The sequence below is a fragment of the Lissotriton vulgaris genome, chromosome 10 (genome assembly GCF_964263255.1).
Source record: "Lissotriton vulgaris chromosome 10, aLisVul1.2, whole genome shotgun sequence".
NCBI lineage: Eukaryota > Metazoa > Chordata > Amphibia > Caudata > Salamandridae > Lissotriton > Lissotriton vulgaris.
The window spans coordinates 39,726,559-39,739,655 of record NC_141698.1 but is presented as its reverse complement, the minus strand read 5'-3'; the positions used below and the strand labels follow the sequence as shown (position 1 = coordinate 39,739,655).

At 48.2% G+C, this 13,097-nt stretch overlaps 1 protein-coding gene across 1 annotated transcript in view; it reads left to right on the top strand.

The window, feature by feature from the left end:
- Positions 1-2,147: 2,147 nt before the first annotated feature.
- LOC147684477 (anterior gradient protein 2 homolog) overlaps positions 2,148-13,097 on the top strand; it is a 50,635-nt gene continuing 39,685 nt past the window's right edge. The window contains exon 1 of the mRNA XM_086942353.1: positions 2,148-2,281. The gene's annotated coding sequence lies outside the window, so the exon portion shown is untranslated. The remainder of the gene's footprint in view (positions 2,282-13,097) is intronic.

The window sequence follows — 13,097 nt, the reverse complement described above, 5'->3', positions numbered from 1 at the left end:
TCCCCCTCCGCCTGGGATGACTCCTGGTGGCCCCCTGCCCTGGGCACCACCCCCAAGCCAACGGACCACGCACGAAACCTGGGATTCATCCTGGACTCCTCCCTCTCGATGACCAAACAAGTGAACGCCGTCTCATCATCCTGTTTCAACACCCTGCGCATGCTCCGAAAGATCTTTCGATGGATCCCCAGCGAAACCAGGAAGACGGTCACCCAGGCACTCATCACCAGCCGACTGGACTATGGGAACACCCTCTACGCGGGAACCACAGCCAAACTACAGAAAAGACTCCAGCGCATACAGAACGCCTCCGTATGACTCGTCCAGGACATCCCCCGCCACAACCACATCTCTGCCCACCTCAGAGTCCTGCACTGGCTCCCCGTCAGCAAGAGGATCACGTTCAGACTCCTCACCCACGCACACAAGGCTCTCTACGACCTGGGCCCCAAGTACCTCAAGAACCGCCTCACTTTTTACACGCCCACCCGCCAGCTGCGATCGACCAGCCTCGCCCTCGCCACCTTACCACGCATTTGCAGAGCCACCGCCGGAGAAGGATCCTTCTCCTACCTGGCGGCCAAGACATGGAACTCCCTCCCCATCCACCTACGGCTGACCAAGGACCATCTCTCCTCAGGAAGCAACTCAAGACCTGGCTTTTCGAGCAGTAACGGACCCCTCCCCCAGTGCCTTGAGACCCTAGCGGCAGCCTCGGATTGGTAACGCGGACATTCGGGCAATGCCCGAGGGGCTGGTGTCTGAGTTCCTGCTGTGGGCTGCTTCTTTGAGCAGTATGGGGCCGATTTGGTCGGTGTCTCTATTTTCGCAAACAGCCAGCGGCCCAGTGGGTAGCTGAGTGGCCTTTCTGCAGGCAGACGGGCGCTCATTACCCCCCTCCCTCGCCACCAACACCGCCGATCCCCCACTCCCGGTTTAACAACAGGCAGAGGAATCACTCCCTTTGTCTCGCTGGCTGGCCCATTAATGTGTGCACATACTGAGCGAGGCAGGGGGCCTCAGTAGAAGTGGCCTCACTTGTTTTCAGGTGTGTTTCACTAGTGTAAACTAATGCGTGCATTTTTTTAAGCCCCCCCCCCCCTCCTTCTTTTTAATGCATTTACGCTGAAGCAGTGATTTGAGGAAAGGCATTATGCAAATGGAGGCCGATTTTCAGTCCCAATCCGACCCTGCCTAGCGGGTGCGTAGCGCGCTATATAAATTGACTGAGTGATTGATTGATAGTAAAAACTCCAGGGCGGCACAGAGCGTTTCCTGAGGATATGTTTAGGAGGTGGGGTCCTACACTGCGGCAGAGTTCCATTGTCCTGTGAATTACAGCTTGTACTGCAGCTCATGGCTGACGAACCTTCGTCCCCGATGTCTGGAGCCCCGCTGTGCTCATTTACATAGTCTGAAGTTGTGATGGAAATCGGGGGATAGATTCGTCCCTGGTGCGCCCCTTCCTGCTTCTGCCTCAAAGAAGATTAAGGGAGGGAGGGGTCGTGGTGAAACTGAGCCTGTCCCCCCATGACACATCACAATCTTGGGCATTCATTCACTAGCTTCTCCTAAAGCCAGGGAACACGCCACTTTTTGTGCCGAAATTGTGTTGTTGTTTGTGATGGAGAGCACACTCACTGTGCACAGAGATACTGTGCACAGAGCGTGCACAGTAAAACCAACGGGGTCCGTCGGAGGCTGTTTCACAAATTCTAACTTTGAAGGGGAAAGGTGGATAGAAACGGTGTCTGAAAAGTCTCACAAAAGCTGCATAGGGGGCCACGACGGGTCGAGGAATGTTCCAAACACCTCTAAGGGCACGAGGAGGCAAAGAAGGGCAGGGTGCCCTCAGCACACCCAACTCTTCCATGCCCAGGAGAGACCAGAGGCAGCCAATGGGGCAGCGACAAATCCTGCCTGCGAGGTGCCGGACGCTGAGCAGGAACGCGAGCTTCTTGAAACGGTTTGAAGACGGTGCCAAAGCCAGATTGAAACTTCACTCAAGGAAACCTTTTTGGAAACGTGTTTCTTTCTCATTGCGCGCAGAGTTAGGTGCTCTCAGGCCCCCTCCCAGGCCCTGGGCCTGCAGGTGCATTCCGCGGCAGAGGTGTGGAGGCAGAGGGAGGGGTGAGGGTAAACGGAGGAGGAGGGCCGGCCGCGCAGGAGGCAGGGCCTGGGGTATTAATCCAAGGTGCGTTCTCCTCGCCGACTTTCACCTCGCCACAGACCCTACGGACAACAACTCCCTCAGGACAGGCGGCAGCCAGAGAGAGAACAGGTGAGCGTCTTACACTGTTAGTGCTGCAGGTGAGAGCCGTACCTGAGCCATAGTGCGCCAGGGCGCACACCCACGGCCGGCGCTGCTGCTTCAGGGCCTCAGATGAGAGTACAGGTGATGCAGAGATTGCAGGTGAACATTCTCACCCCTCCGTGCCTTTCTCTTAAAGGGCACAAACTGTTCGTGCAGGCCAGGGTGCAGCAGGTGAGGAAAATGTACCTGAGACATAGCGCGCCAGACGAGCGCACCCAAGGCCCGGCGCTGCTGCTTCCGGGTCTCAGATGAATACAGATGATACAGGGAATGCACGTGAACATTCTCACACCTGCGTGCCTTTCTCTTAAAGGGCACAGACTGTTCGTGCAGGCCAGGGTGCAGCAGGTGAGGAAAATTTACCTGAGACATAGTGCGCCAGACGAGCGCACCCAAGACCCGGCGCTGCTTCCGGGCCTCAGATGAATGCAGATGATGCAGAGAATGCACGTGAACACCACACCTGCATGCCTTTCTTTAGTCTTATAGCGCATGTGCTGTGTCTGTGCAGGGCCTAGTGCAGCAGGTGAGATCTGTATCTGAGGCAGAGTGGGCCAGTCGCGCGCACCCACAGCCCGGAGATGCTTCTTCCGGGCCTCAGAGGGGTACCGGTCCAAGTGCACTTTCTGATTTCATTACCTCCCACTTTCACTCCTACTTGTTCTCTCTCCTCCTTAGTGTGTTCCGTCTCTCCTCATTTTGTCTAGATCTCTTCTCCATTGGTACTTCCCGCCACACACTTTCTCTCTCCTCTTTGCTTCTAACAGTCTTTTTATCCCACTCTTCTCAGTTGCGTTCCCTGTCTCCATCCAGCTCACATTGTCTCTTCCCCATTGCTGATTCCTTTTCTCTTCTGTATTTGCTTTAAATCTCGTTTTCAATCAAACTCTTTCTCTTCTCCATTCTTCTTATAGTGACTCTTTCTGTCTATTCTCTGTTTCTCTCCTCCACTGCTACATCCATTGTTTAATTCTGCCCCTCTTTCTCTCTCTTCTCCGTTGCTGCTTTCCGTCTCTCTTTTTGTTTAGCTCTCTTTCGCTCTCCTCTGCTTCTTACAGCCTTTATATCCCACTCTTTACTTCGTAGCATTGCTGCTCTCCGCCACTCTTTCTGTTCCTTTCTGTCTCATTCTCTTTTTTCCATTATTATGTCAACTCCCTCATATAGTCTTACTTTTCTCTCTTCTCTGTTGCTGCTTCCTAGTAGTAGAAGTTAGAACGTTTACCGTTTTTCATCCTGCAAGATAGCTTTCTCGAATGATTTTCCAACCTTGGCTAACTTTCGTAAAGGACAATAGGTTGGTAAAGGTTTAAAATTATATTCATGAAGTGGGCGTCAGCGAAGAGTGCAAACTTTGCTCACCCCTAATTGTGGCTGCTCCTGGAAGGCGCTATGCCACTCACCGAAGCCCACATTGCCTGTCTTCTCTTTCCCTTCATGTTCTATCTTCTGTTTTATTAAGTTTGGCTTTAAGCTCAGAGGACGGGGATGATGCTGATTGCATTCAGCTGGTCTCTGTCTGAAGTAGCATAGTGGGTGAAAACCCAGTGGCGGCTGGTGTGCCGTCGGAGTGGGGACCACGGACATAGAAAACAGTAAAATAAAAAGTAGAGAAAAATAACTTTTCCTGCCACTTCGCGCCAGGGCCGGACTGGCCTTAGCGGGCACCGGGTGTTTGCCCGCTAGGGTGGGGGCTGGATTTGGGCCCCTGGAGGGCCGTTTTTGTTACCGAGGGTTGGCATTATTGGCCCCTGTAACAAAATCAATCAAAACCGGCCATCGCAAACTTCTCAGCTGCACTCCCCCTCGCCCCAGGGGGGCCAGCTGAGCCGTTTGCCAGGGACGGTTTCTGTTCCCCGAACCGGCCCTGCTTCGCACCCGCCAAAATGCCATTCTTCTGTTTCTTTCTCACAGCAGCACAGGCTCCCAGCCTCACCTGTGGCCAACCCTGACGCTGCTCTCATGCTTGAGAGCAGCGTCAGGATTGGCCTGAGCTCCCTGGCTTTGAGCTCCCAGGGAGACTCAGAGCCTGTGCTTTGCTGTCTCCAACCTGGCAATGAGCTGAGTCCTGAGTCGGCCAGCCAAGCCCACATGCGCACTGAAGGCAGTGCTCACCACTTCCCCTCCTGACTTACTCCATGATGCCCGCCCCATGCCTCATTCAATGGAATAAAAATAAAAAGATAATACACACTTTTGTAAGCGCACGGATCCACAGAGTGTGCCACCTCTATTGTTGTCTAGATTCTGCGCCTATGGGTGTTTATGCGATGTTAGGTAACGGTCTAGGGGTCCCCACATGTTCGACTGCCTGTGAGTTTTCGGTGAGTGTTTCGCTGTGATGTTATCTGCCCCCCTTAGGAACGTGACCCAGTTGAGCATGCCTGGGGCGCAGCTTTCGAAGTGTCTTTCCAATTACTTAGGACTATTTTGACTGCAGCCGTCAGCAGTAGATCAATGAGGTCTCGATCTTCTGTCGTTGTCCCCCCCCCGGCGCCTTCTTTCTTCTTTTCTTTTTTTTTTCTTCTAGTTCCTCTTTCTCTTCCCCTTTCCTCCACTCATGTATATCCTGTGCTCCATGTAAATATATTTTTTTAGACAATAAAAAATTACAGAAATCAAAAAAGATAATAAACACATTTTATTTTTCAAAATGTTGAGGCTGGCAGGGAGGGGTGACGCTCCTCCCCCACAGCGGAGGAGCCACCGTCGGGATAACCAATGGAATGGAATGTTGCTCTGAGCAACTTCCAGTGGCTGAGACTTTTTTAAATTATTCTACCCAATTTCCTTGTGTTAGCCTCAGTGGGCCACCCCTAGCAGTGACAAGTATGCCTGTGCATGCCTACTATTCTCACTCTGCCATAGAACTGAGGCTATATCTGCCTTGGAATTCCTACATAGGTCAAAACCTGTGTACGGTTGCTTGTGTTTTCATTCAGAAGAGACCTATCTTGGTACTTCAGGATGGACTGTTCCAATTGGCTTACCAAACTCACAAAACAAGGGGGTCAGGGGAATTTATTGCCCAAGACATCCATCAAATCTAGGGGTGGGTGGCAAACTCTGCTTCTCTGGCAGAGTTTACCACCTCATAGAGTTTTACCCACTTAGTGCTCTGCTTGGAGCCCGTAGTTTTGGAACAGCTCTGCCAACCACCACCAGACCGAGCTTTTTCTCACACAAGCAGCTCACCAATGGTAAGTTGGCGCGCGCAAGCCAGAAAATTGAGCACTTGACCAGCTCCTTGAAAGATTTCTCAATGCTGGCTGCTGCAACAGGGCACTACTGTTGACGTTGAGAAAGCTGCCGCTCACAGTGTGAAAGTTGCCGCTTGAGTAGAAAATTCACCCGACCAGGAGAAAGAATCAGTCCCCTCCGCATATCATGTGGTGCCGCTTGTGCTGATGTCACAGAGAGGAAAAGCTTCTGGTGCTAAAAATCAGTGTGAGCAGTGCGATGTACCGCAACTCTGCTGCTCGCGGAGCTCCGCAGAGGCTCACAGAGTTTTGCTGCGAGTTCTGGCCAAGTCTAATCAAATCCTCAATAAATCCGTTACGCTTGTGGTAAAATCTGATGATCCAAGCAAAAACCCTGTACCGCAAGAAAAAAAAAACTTTTGAGGGGGAAAGCCCTCACCCACCCTGAGGTGGCATGCTTCATCATCAGACCCCCTCCTCACTCCAAGACTAGAAACAGGGCCAGCTCTAGGGCGGTGCGACTGGTGCCATTGCACCGAGTGCTGACTCTTCCAGGGGACGCCGTGTTTGGAAGTACTTTATGGTTTTAAAACCACCTGCTGCTGCATTTCTGGCCTCTGCAATTTTCATACAAAAATAAAAATGTCAAGATAAATTGGTGATTAATGATCTTCCTGGAGGGAGAAGGAGTTTTGTCAAGAGGAAGTTTCACCTCGTTTTATGGTAGCACAGAGGGTTAATGTGCCTGCTGCATAGGATGTGTTCCATGCAGATAACAAAGTGCACATAGTTTAAATAGGTCAGGGCTTTTGTCAGAGAGATCCTTTTGTTACTTGCAGTGTAGATACTAAAATCTTAAAATAGAACAGCGAGCTGATACCTGTCATCAATGAGCTTAATGCAGACTGCAAGGAATAGATTAGAGCATTATAATGTTTTCCTCCGTCTTTCATTATTCTAATGTTTCAAAAAGGGTTCATCTGTGTGAAAAAAAATCCTTATTATTAAATGTAACCCCCAACCATGGTGTTAAGTTTTACATTCCGAGTGTGTGCTTCTCCAGACCAAGCACTCTTAAACTATACTGCCTACCAGTATGGATGGCATGCAACTCCTACACCTTCAAAACCTCTGTCTGATGTAACATTTCCTATCCACTGATTTAAACACCTATGATTGATAGTGTTTGTGATGTAAAGTGCTCTGACATCCTATACTGGAATAGGTGCCGCTATTAAATACATCTGAGAGAGAGTATTTATGGAGACTTGAGGGGGCACTGTTAAAGGGTAGCAGTGAGGGAGTCTGTGGGGAACATCCGTGGGGGGCTCCAACAAACATTGTCACACAGGGCACCACCAGCGCTAAAGCCGGCCCTGACTAGAAATCCAAGGTGTGTGCTACTAATTCTGATCCTCAACTCCGGAGGGGCAGCAGAACAAGCTCTTTGAGGTTTTTTTTGAGAGTCTGTGTTCCTTTGGGAGATAGGTGTGGGTGTGGTCAATTGTGAGTACAGATTGCGAGGTGAATGTAAAAAACAACTAGATTAAAACTACCTTCCAGTGGACCAGTAACTTTATTGGCGGTCCCCAGAAGGCAGATTAAACGTCAATGTGAGATAAACCTTCAATCCAATCAAACAATTGTGTAGGTCGACATGTTTCTGTACTTCTCAGCACCTTATCTAGACGTTCCGGGTATTCATCAGGACAGTTAGAGCGTCTCTCTGCTATAAAGTGTACATCAGTGGGAATTTCTCACTGACTTACAGTTTACAGCAGAGTGATGACCTGAAAATGCTTATGATTAGGTTGAAGGTTTTACTCCCCTTGATTTTTATTCTGCCATTTGGGGACCACCAAGAAAGTTACTGGTCCACTGGAAGGTAGCTTTAATCTAGTTGTATTTCACATTCACTTTGCAGTCATCACTTGCAATTGCCCCCACCCACACCTAGTCCTCAAAGGGAGACCGTTTCTCAAAAATACTTCAAAAAAACTCAGGCAGCTCCTTCTGTTGCCCCTTTTGGTGGTGTGAGTCGAAAGTAGTAGCCCACGCCATTGAACGTCCATTCTTAGTGTGAGGGGGCCTGATGACGAAGCATGCCACCTAAGTGTGGGTGAAGATTGGTCCGTAAATGACATTATATTTCTTGAGTACAGGATTCTTGCTTGGATCATCAGGTTTTTGACCACAAGTGTACCATGACCCACTGCTTCTCTATGTGGGTTCCAATTGGAGCAGACCCAAAGCTGATTTGCGTATAGCTGGACCTTGTCTGCATTGGCATAATGGGTGAAAAACAATGGAATTAAATTGCCTGTGGCTAAGAATTTTCCTCAAGCATTCCACCCATCTCTTTTGTGTTTTCCTGAACATGGCTATTGTCAGGATAGGTTGCGTGTGTAACACAGAAGTGTCCTGTACTAAGTCACAGGTGTTTTTTTTCGTTACTTGAATTTCCTGAAACACAATGCACATCATATCTATTGTATCAGGACTTGCATTTTACAGTTCAACAGTTTGAAAGCAAAACAACACTTCCATTAGTATTTATGAGCTTACAGTGCATCCCACATTGTTTGCAGAAGACGCCAAAGTTCACCTTCTATAAAATGTAACAACCTATCAGTGACATTCCTGCAGTGAGAGGAAGTTTTGATTATCATTTGTGGTTGATTTTCAATGAACGTTTGTCCTGCAGTCTAAAATGCTTCTGTTCTGAAGGAACACACCATAAAGTCATGTGTGAGAGAGAGATGAATGGAGAGCTACCGAGAGTGGAGAGGTGCAGGTGAGACGAGAGAGGGTCTCATCTTACAGCCACTCGAACAGTTTCCATCCATCAGTCCAGCCACCCATCAACCGGTGCATTCGGCCCTCCGTCTAGAGTCATGCATATATCACTCTTTCCATACCTATGTCCTCTGTCAACCCATATTCATGCACTCATTCATTCATCTATCCTTCCACTTTTACACCCATACATACATCTACACACTCATCAACCATCATCCACGTATTCTCTATCAGCCCACGCACTCAAACACCCAATGACCCTTAAATAACCCACATACCTCACTACACTGACAATGACCCTTAAATAATCCACATACCTCACTACACTTACACTAATGAAGTCATCCAGCTAAACCCATGCAGTTTTCATCCATCTATCTATAGAGCGTAAACCTTCCTTCCATCCATTATCCACCCTCAAGCGAAACCTTTTATCTACCCATTCACTCACACCTGGCCCCAGCCATCCGTTTTCAATGTTTTCCGCCTGGGCTGATTAAACCATCTGTCTGCTGGCACACTTGAACTCATCTACATATTCATCCATACATCTGTTCACACCCACACCTATGTATTCAACACACACTCCTACACCCGCTGAAATCCATACATTGATGCATCCACGCACTAGATCTTCCTGTCTATCAATCCATTTAAACACCATCAACGCAACCATTCATACATACTTCTATCTATCCATCCACACAATCCGTTCACACATCTCACATGTACTCTGCGTGAATACATCCACATACATTCAGTCATACATCATCCACACCAGTGCTCTCCCCAATCCAATGACTTAATCTGAAGATTCATCCACCCATTGTTCGTATGATCTTTGTGACTGCATGTGTATTGTACCCATGCTTCTATACAGTATCCTTCTTACACATATGTGCATCTGTGTGTGAAATCTGTGTGGCACGTGTGTTTAGGGCTGTCTTTATGCATGGCAGCCTGAATGTCAATTGGGTTGTGGACATGTTTGGGTGTGGTAAACTATGTCTGCTTGTGTGAGCAGGTTTTGCGTCACAATGTGCATGCACTATACAACACCCAAGCCTGTTGTCTTGGTCAAATGCTTGCTCTAAAGAAGCAGTCATAACACATTATTGCCTGTCTGAGCAGACCTGAGGCCCATTACCTCCTCGTCCTGTTTTCCTGTCCCATTCCTGAACAGTGAGCAGCTAGTCTGCTCCCCGGAAACCTAAAACCTAGCAGAGCTTTCAGCACTTCCCCCAATATGGCGCCACCAATCCGGTGAGGATAAAAGGGGAAGTGCGTAACATCACATCCTGAGAATACCAAAGAAACCCAGAAAACAAAAAACAATCACCACAAACAAGACCCCAGGGAGGGAGGGAAGGGCAAAGGAATGGGACGGGAGGAACACTGTAATGGGGGGGAGGGGGGGGGGGGGGATTCCTCATCTGGGTCACATTTCAGGGAGCGGAGGGCTGGGTGTCTAGTCAGCAGAAAGTCACCCACCACCTTCTGCTAATCAGGCTGGACGGTGTGTTTGACATCAGCATTTTTAAAAGACAGAAAAAGTGGGCACATGTTCGTGCTCTCATGATATTAATCAATTTTGATTAATACATTTGACTACATTTTTGAGACCACAAACATGTAGTCATCATTCGGTGAAAGAGCTTCGCGGTTATGGTGAAACCGGGCAGAGTACTGCTGTTGAACCATTTTCTCACTCCTCCTAATTACCAAGACCAAACCTTGAACTTTCATTTCCATGAGAGTGAGTGAGCTCAGGTGCACACTGCGCCTTAGCACTGTGCCTGTCAGTATCCCTCCTCCTGCACTCTTCTCCTTCCCTGCTCAGCCTTTTCAACCTCTCTCTCCTGCCATCTCTTCATGGCCACTCTGATTGAATGGGCCAGTGAGGGAATACATGTGTGAACCAGGAAGGACTCGGAAAGGGGCGGTGGATCACCTGGGCTAGTGAGTGACAATGAATGAGTGACATAGGGAGTGAGTATGTGATAACGGTTGGATCGGTGAGTGAGTTTGTAAAGGAACAGATGAGTGGTGAGTGAACTGTGAAAAGTGCATGCATGACCGCACGAGTGAGTACCCGATTCTCAGCTAGAAGTACATTTCGAGCATGGACCCTCTTACATCTCACTTTAAGGACTGACCCGTCCCAGGGCGCGGTCTGCATGTACCAGGCATACCGCTAGCCAGGCCTCCCCGCATTCAGCGCTGAGGCAGGGTCTGCAGTGAGAACAGGATCCTTCTTGTCTTTCACCCAGATGTGCATAGCACCAAGAAGCTGGTCAGAAGGGCTCGAAGAGCTCTTGGCTTTTATATTCACGAGGCAGGATTCCAAATGTGAATCCTTGCAGATTCTCAGCTGGGGTCTGCAGGGGAGAACACATCTCCAGGGCCGCGTGTGCAAAACGCCAGGGGTGCAACTCTTGTGTTTTTAATTATTTCTTTATGAGTTTCTCTTTTTTGGAAGTTATTTGTAGTGTTTTGCGGGCGCTGGCTTCATTGCTCTTTGTTGTGTTACCTGTATTAAAGGCAAGAACAGCCCATGGAAACAGAGAGGCCAGATGAAGGGAAAATGCCATAATGAAAAAACACAAACTACAGACAATATTAACAACGGCGTTCTAATAAAATAAACAGCGATGATAGATATATACATCGAGGCTGTTCAAGAATTAGAAACTGAACTCGAGAGGAGATGGACAAGGGATAGAGAGGATGGTTCCGACAATCCGTTTGAATTGTTGTAACCATGAATGGCTAGTATTTGCACCTTAAGGTAGTGACTACAACCCCCCACTAAGTGTGTCGTTCCCCAGAAACATCTCGCTTCTCAAATCGGCATATTTGACATTTATTAGCCACCAAGTGTGAGTGATTGTGGGAGGTTCATGAATGGCAACTCCCAATGTATGGCTTATGAAAATGTTGTGTCTCACTCAGTTGGAGCAAACCCTGGAATAAGAGCCATGGAACGGCCATTTAGTGCTTAAAAGTAAAATATGCTTTTTTTGTGTATAACATATTACATTTAACACAACGCATCAGCTGTGCCTACAAAAGTGAGGCTTCACTGCATACTCACTAGTTATATATGGTAAGTGCTCAAAGGGGGCTAAGGTGGGGCGTCAGAGGCATGTAAGGCTGCCATCCAAAGCTCTCTCTCTTCATCTTGAGCTCTGACTGCTCAGCTTCCCGGTGTTCTCCCCTCTCTCAACATTGGAACTGTAGCGTCCTCCCCATCCCGGGTACTCGTCAATGACTACGCCACACATGGAGCTTAGTATAACACGTCTTTATTCTACTGCGTATAAGCATAAATGCAACATTCTATACCTGCATTCAGTTCACTACATTCTGATGCTTGCATCACAGTTCTACTGAGTCCATTAGGAGCCACAAAGGTTCCATCATTACCTGCTCACACAACACTACAGTACCCACTCATTAAACTGCTGACGGCTCACATGTGTCACAAACACTTTGACCTCTCTATAGATGTTTAAAGCTCTCCCCTCCGGCTGGCCATGTCCTCCTTCCACCCAGGAACCACTCCTTAGAGGCTGAAAGCTTTCATCTCTGTCCGTTCCCTCTCAGGAGCAGAAAAGGTCACAGTGACCCAGGGACGCCCAGGTCCTGGACACATATCCTGCCCAGTCTGCTAAATGCAGCCTCTTGGATGTGCAAACAGTGCTGATCCAGGCTCCAGGAAGGGATCAGGCTGCAGGGTCTGGCACGGGTTCCAGGAGTGTTCACACCAATGGTGAACGAGCCTCAGTGCACTTAGGAGGGGAGCACCCTGTTTTTCACCCTCACAGTTCCCAATAAGTCTAACCGCACTGGTCTGCTTCAGAAGAATAAAGGCAGCTGGTGTATTGCCATTTGTTCAGCTACATGTATCCTCAGTACCAGCCCCTGTGTCTTCAATGCCAGGCTGTTGAGTTATAATAATCCCTACAGACTTGCTGTTGCTTTTTGGTACCCTCTAAACTTTGTGCCTTTCGGGTGATCACTGGGGAGGTGTGGCATTTATATTGTTTAGTATTATATGCATAACTTTTGTGAAGTTTAATGTACTGCATGAAATACATTTCATCCAATACCTCAAGTAACTTTTCTCCGAGTGTAGACCACGCACAGGAAAACGACAGGAGACTTTTCTGTTGACAAAATGTCTTGTTCAAGGGATAAATGCCTCCCTCAGTTTTTTTTCTCCTCCAGTCAGTCCCGCGGGCACAAATAATAAAGTAAAATTTCACTTAACGAGTAAAATCCCACACACGCACAAAACACAAAATTCAGGAATTATGCACGAATACACCAGTGAAACAACATTTCTGCACTGTCATAATGACCACTCAGCCTTGCTCCCTGGCATTTCATTTCCTGGGTCCTCCAAATATTTGAATTTTAACTGGGATTGTTTATACCTTACACGTGTTTATTCATTTTCTTTACCTCTAAATATTCATTTCATCTGGATGATTCTCAACTTCCGGTACATTACTTCAGAGTGATCATTCACTTCCGGGATACTAACAATTCATATCTTCCAGGTGGTTATTCACTTCCGGCACCGGTCAACATGCACTCCTTCTGACTCCCAGTTCCCTCTAAACATTTGCAACATTTGTGGGATCTCTCACATCTCTAAAAAGTAATTCCTTTCATCTAATCACTCCCTTCAGTGCCTCCAAACATGTATAGCTTCCAGATGCTCATTCATTTCCTCACCTCCAAACAGTCATTGGTTCTGAGTGATTCTTGAACTCTGG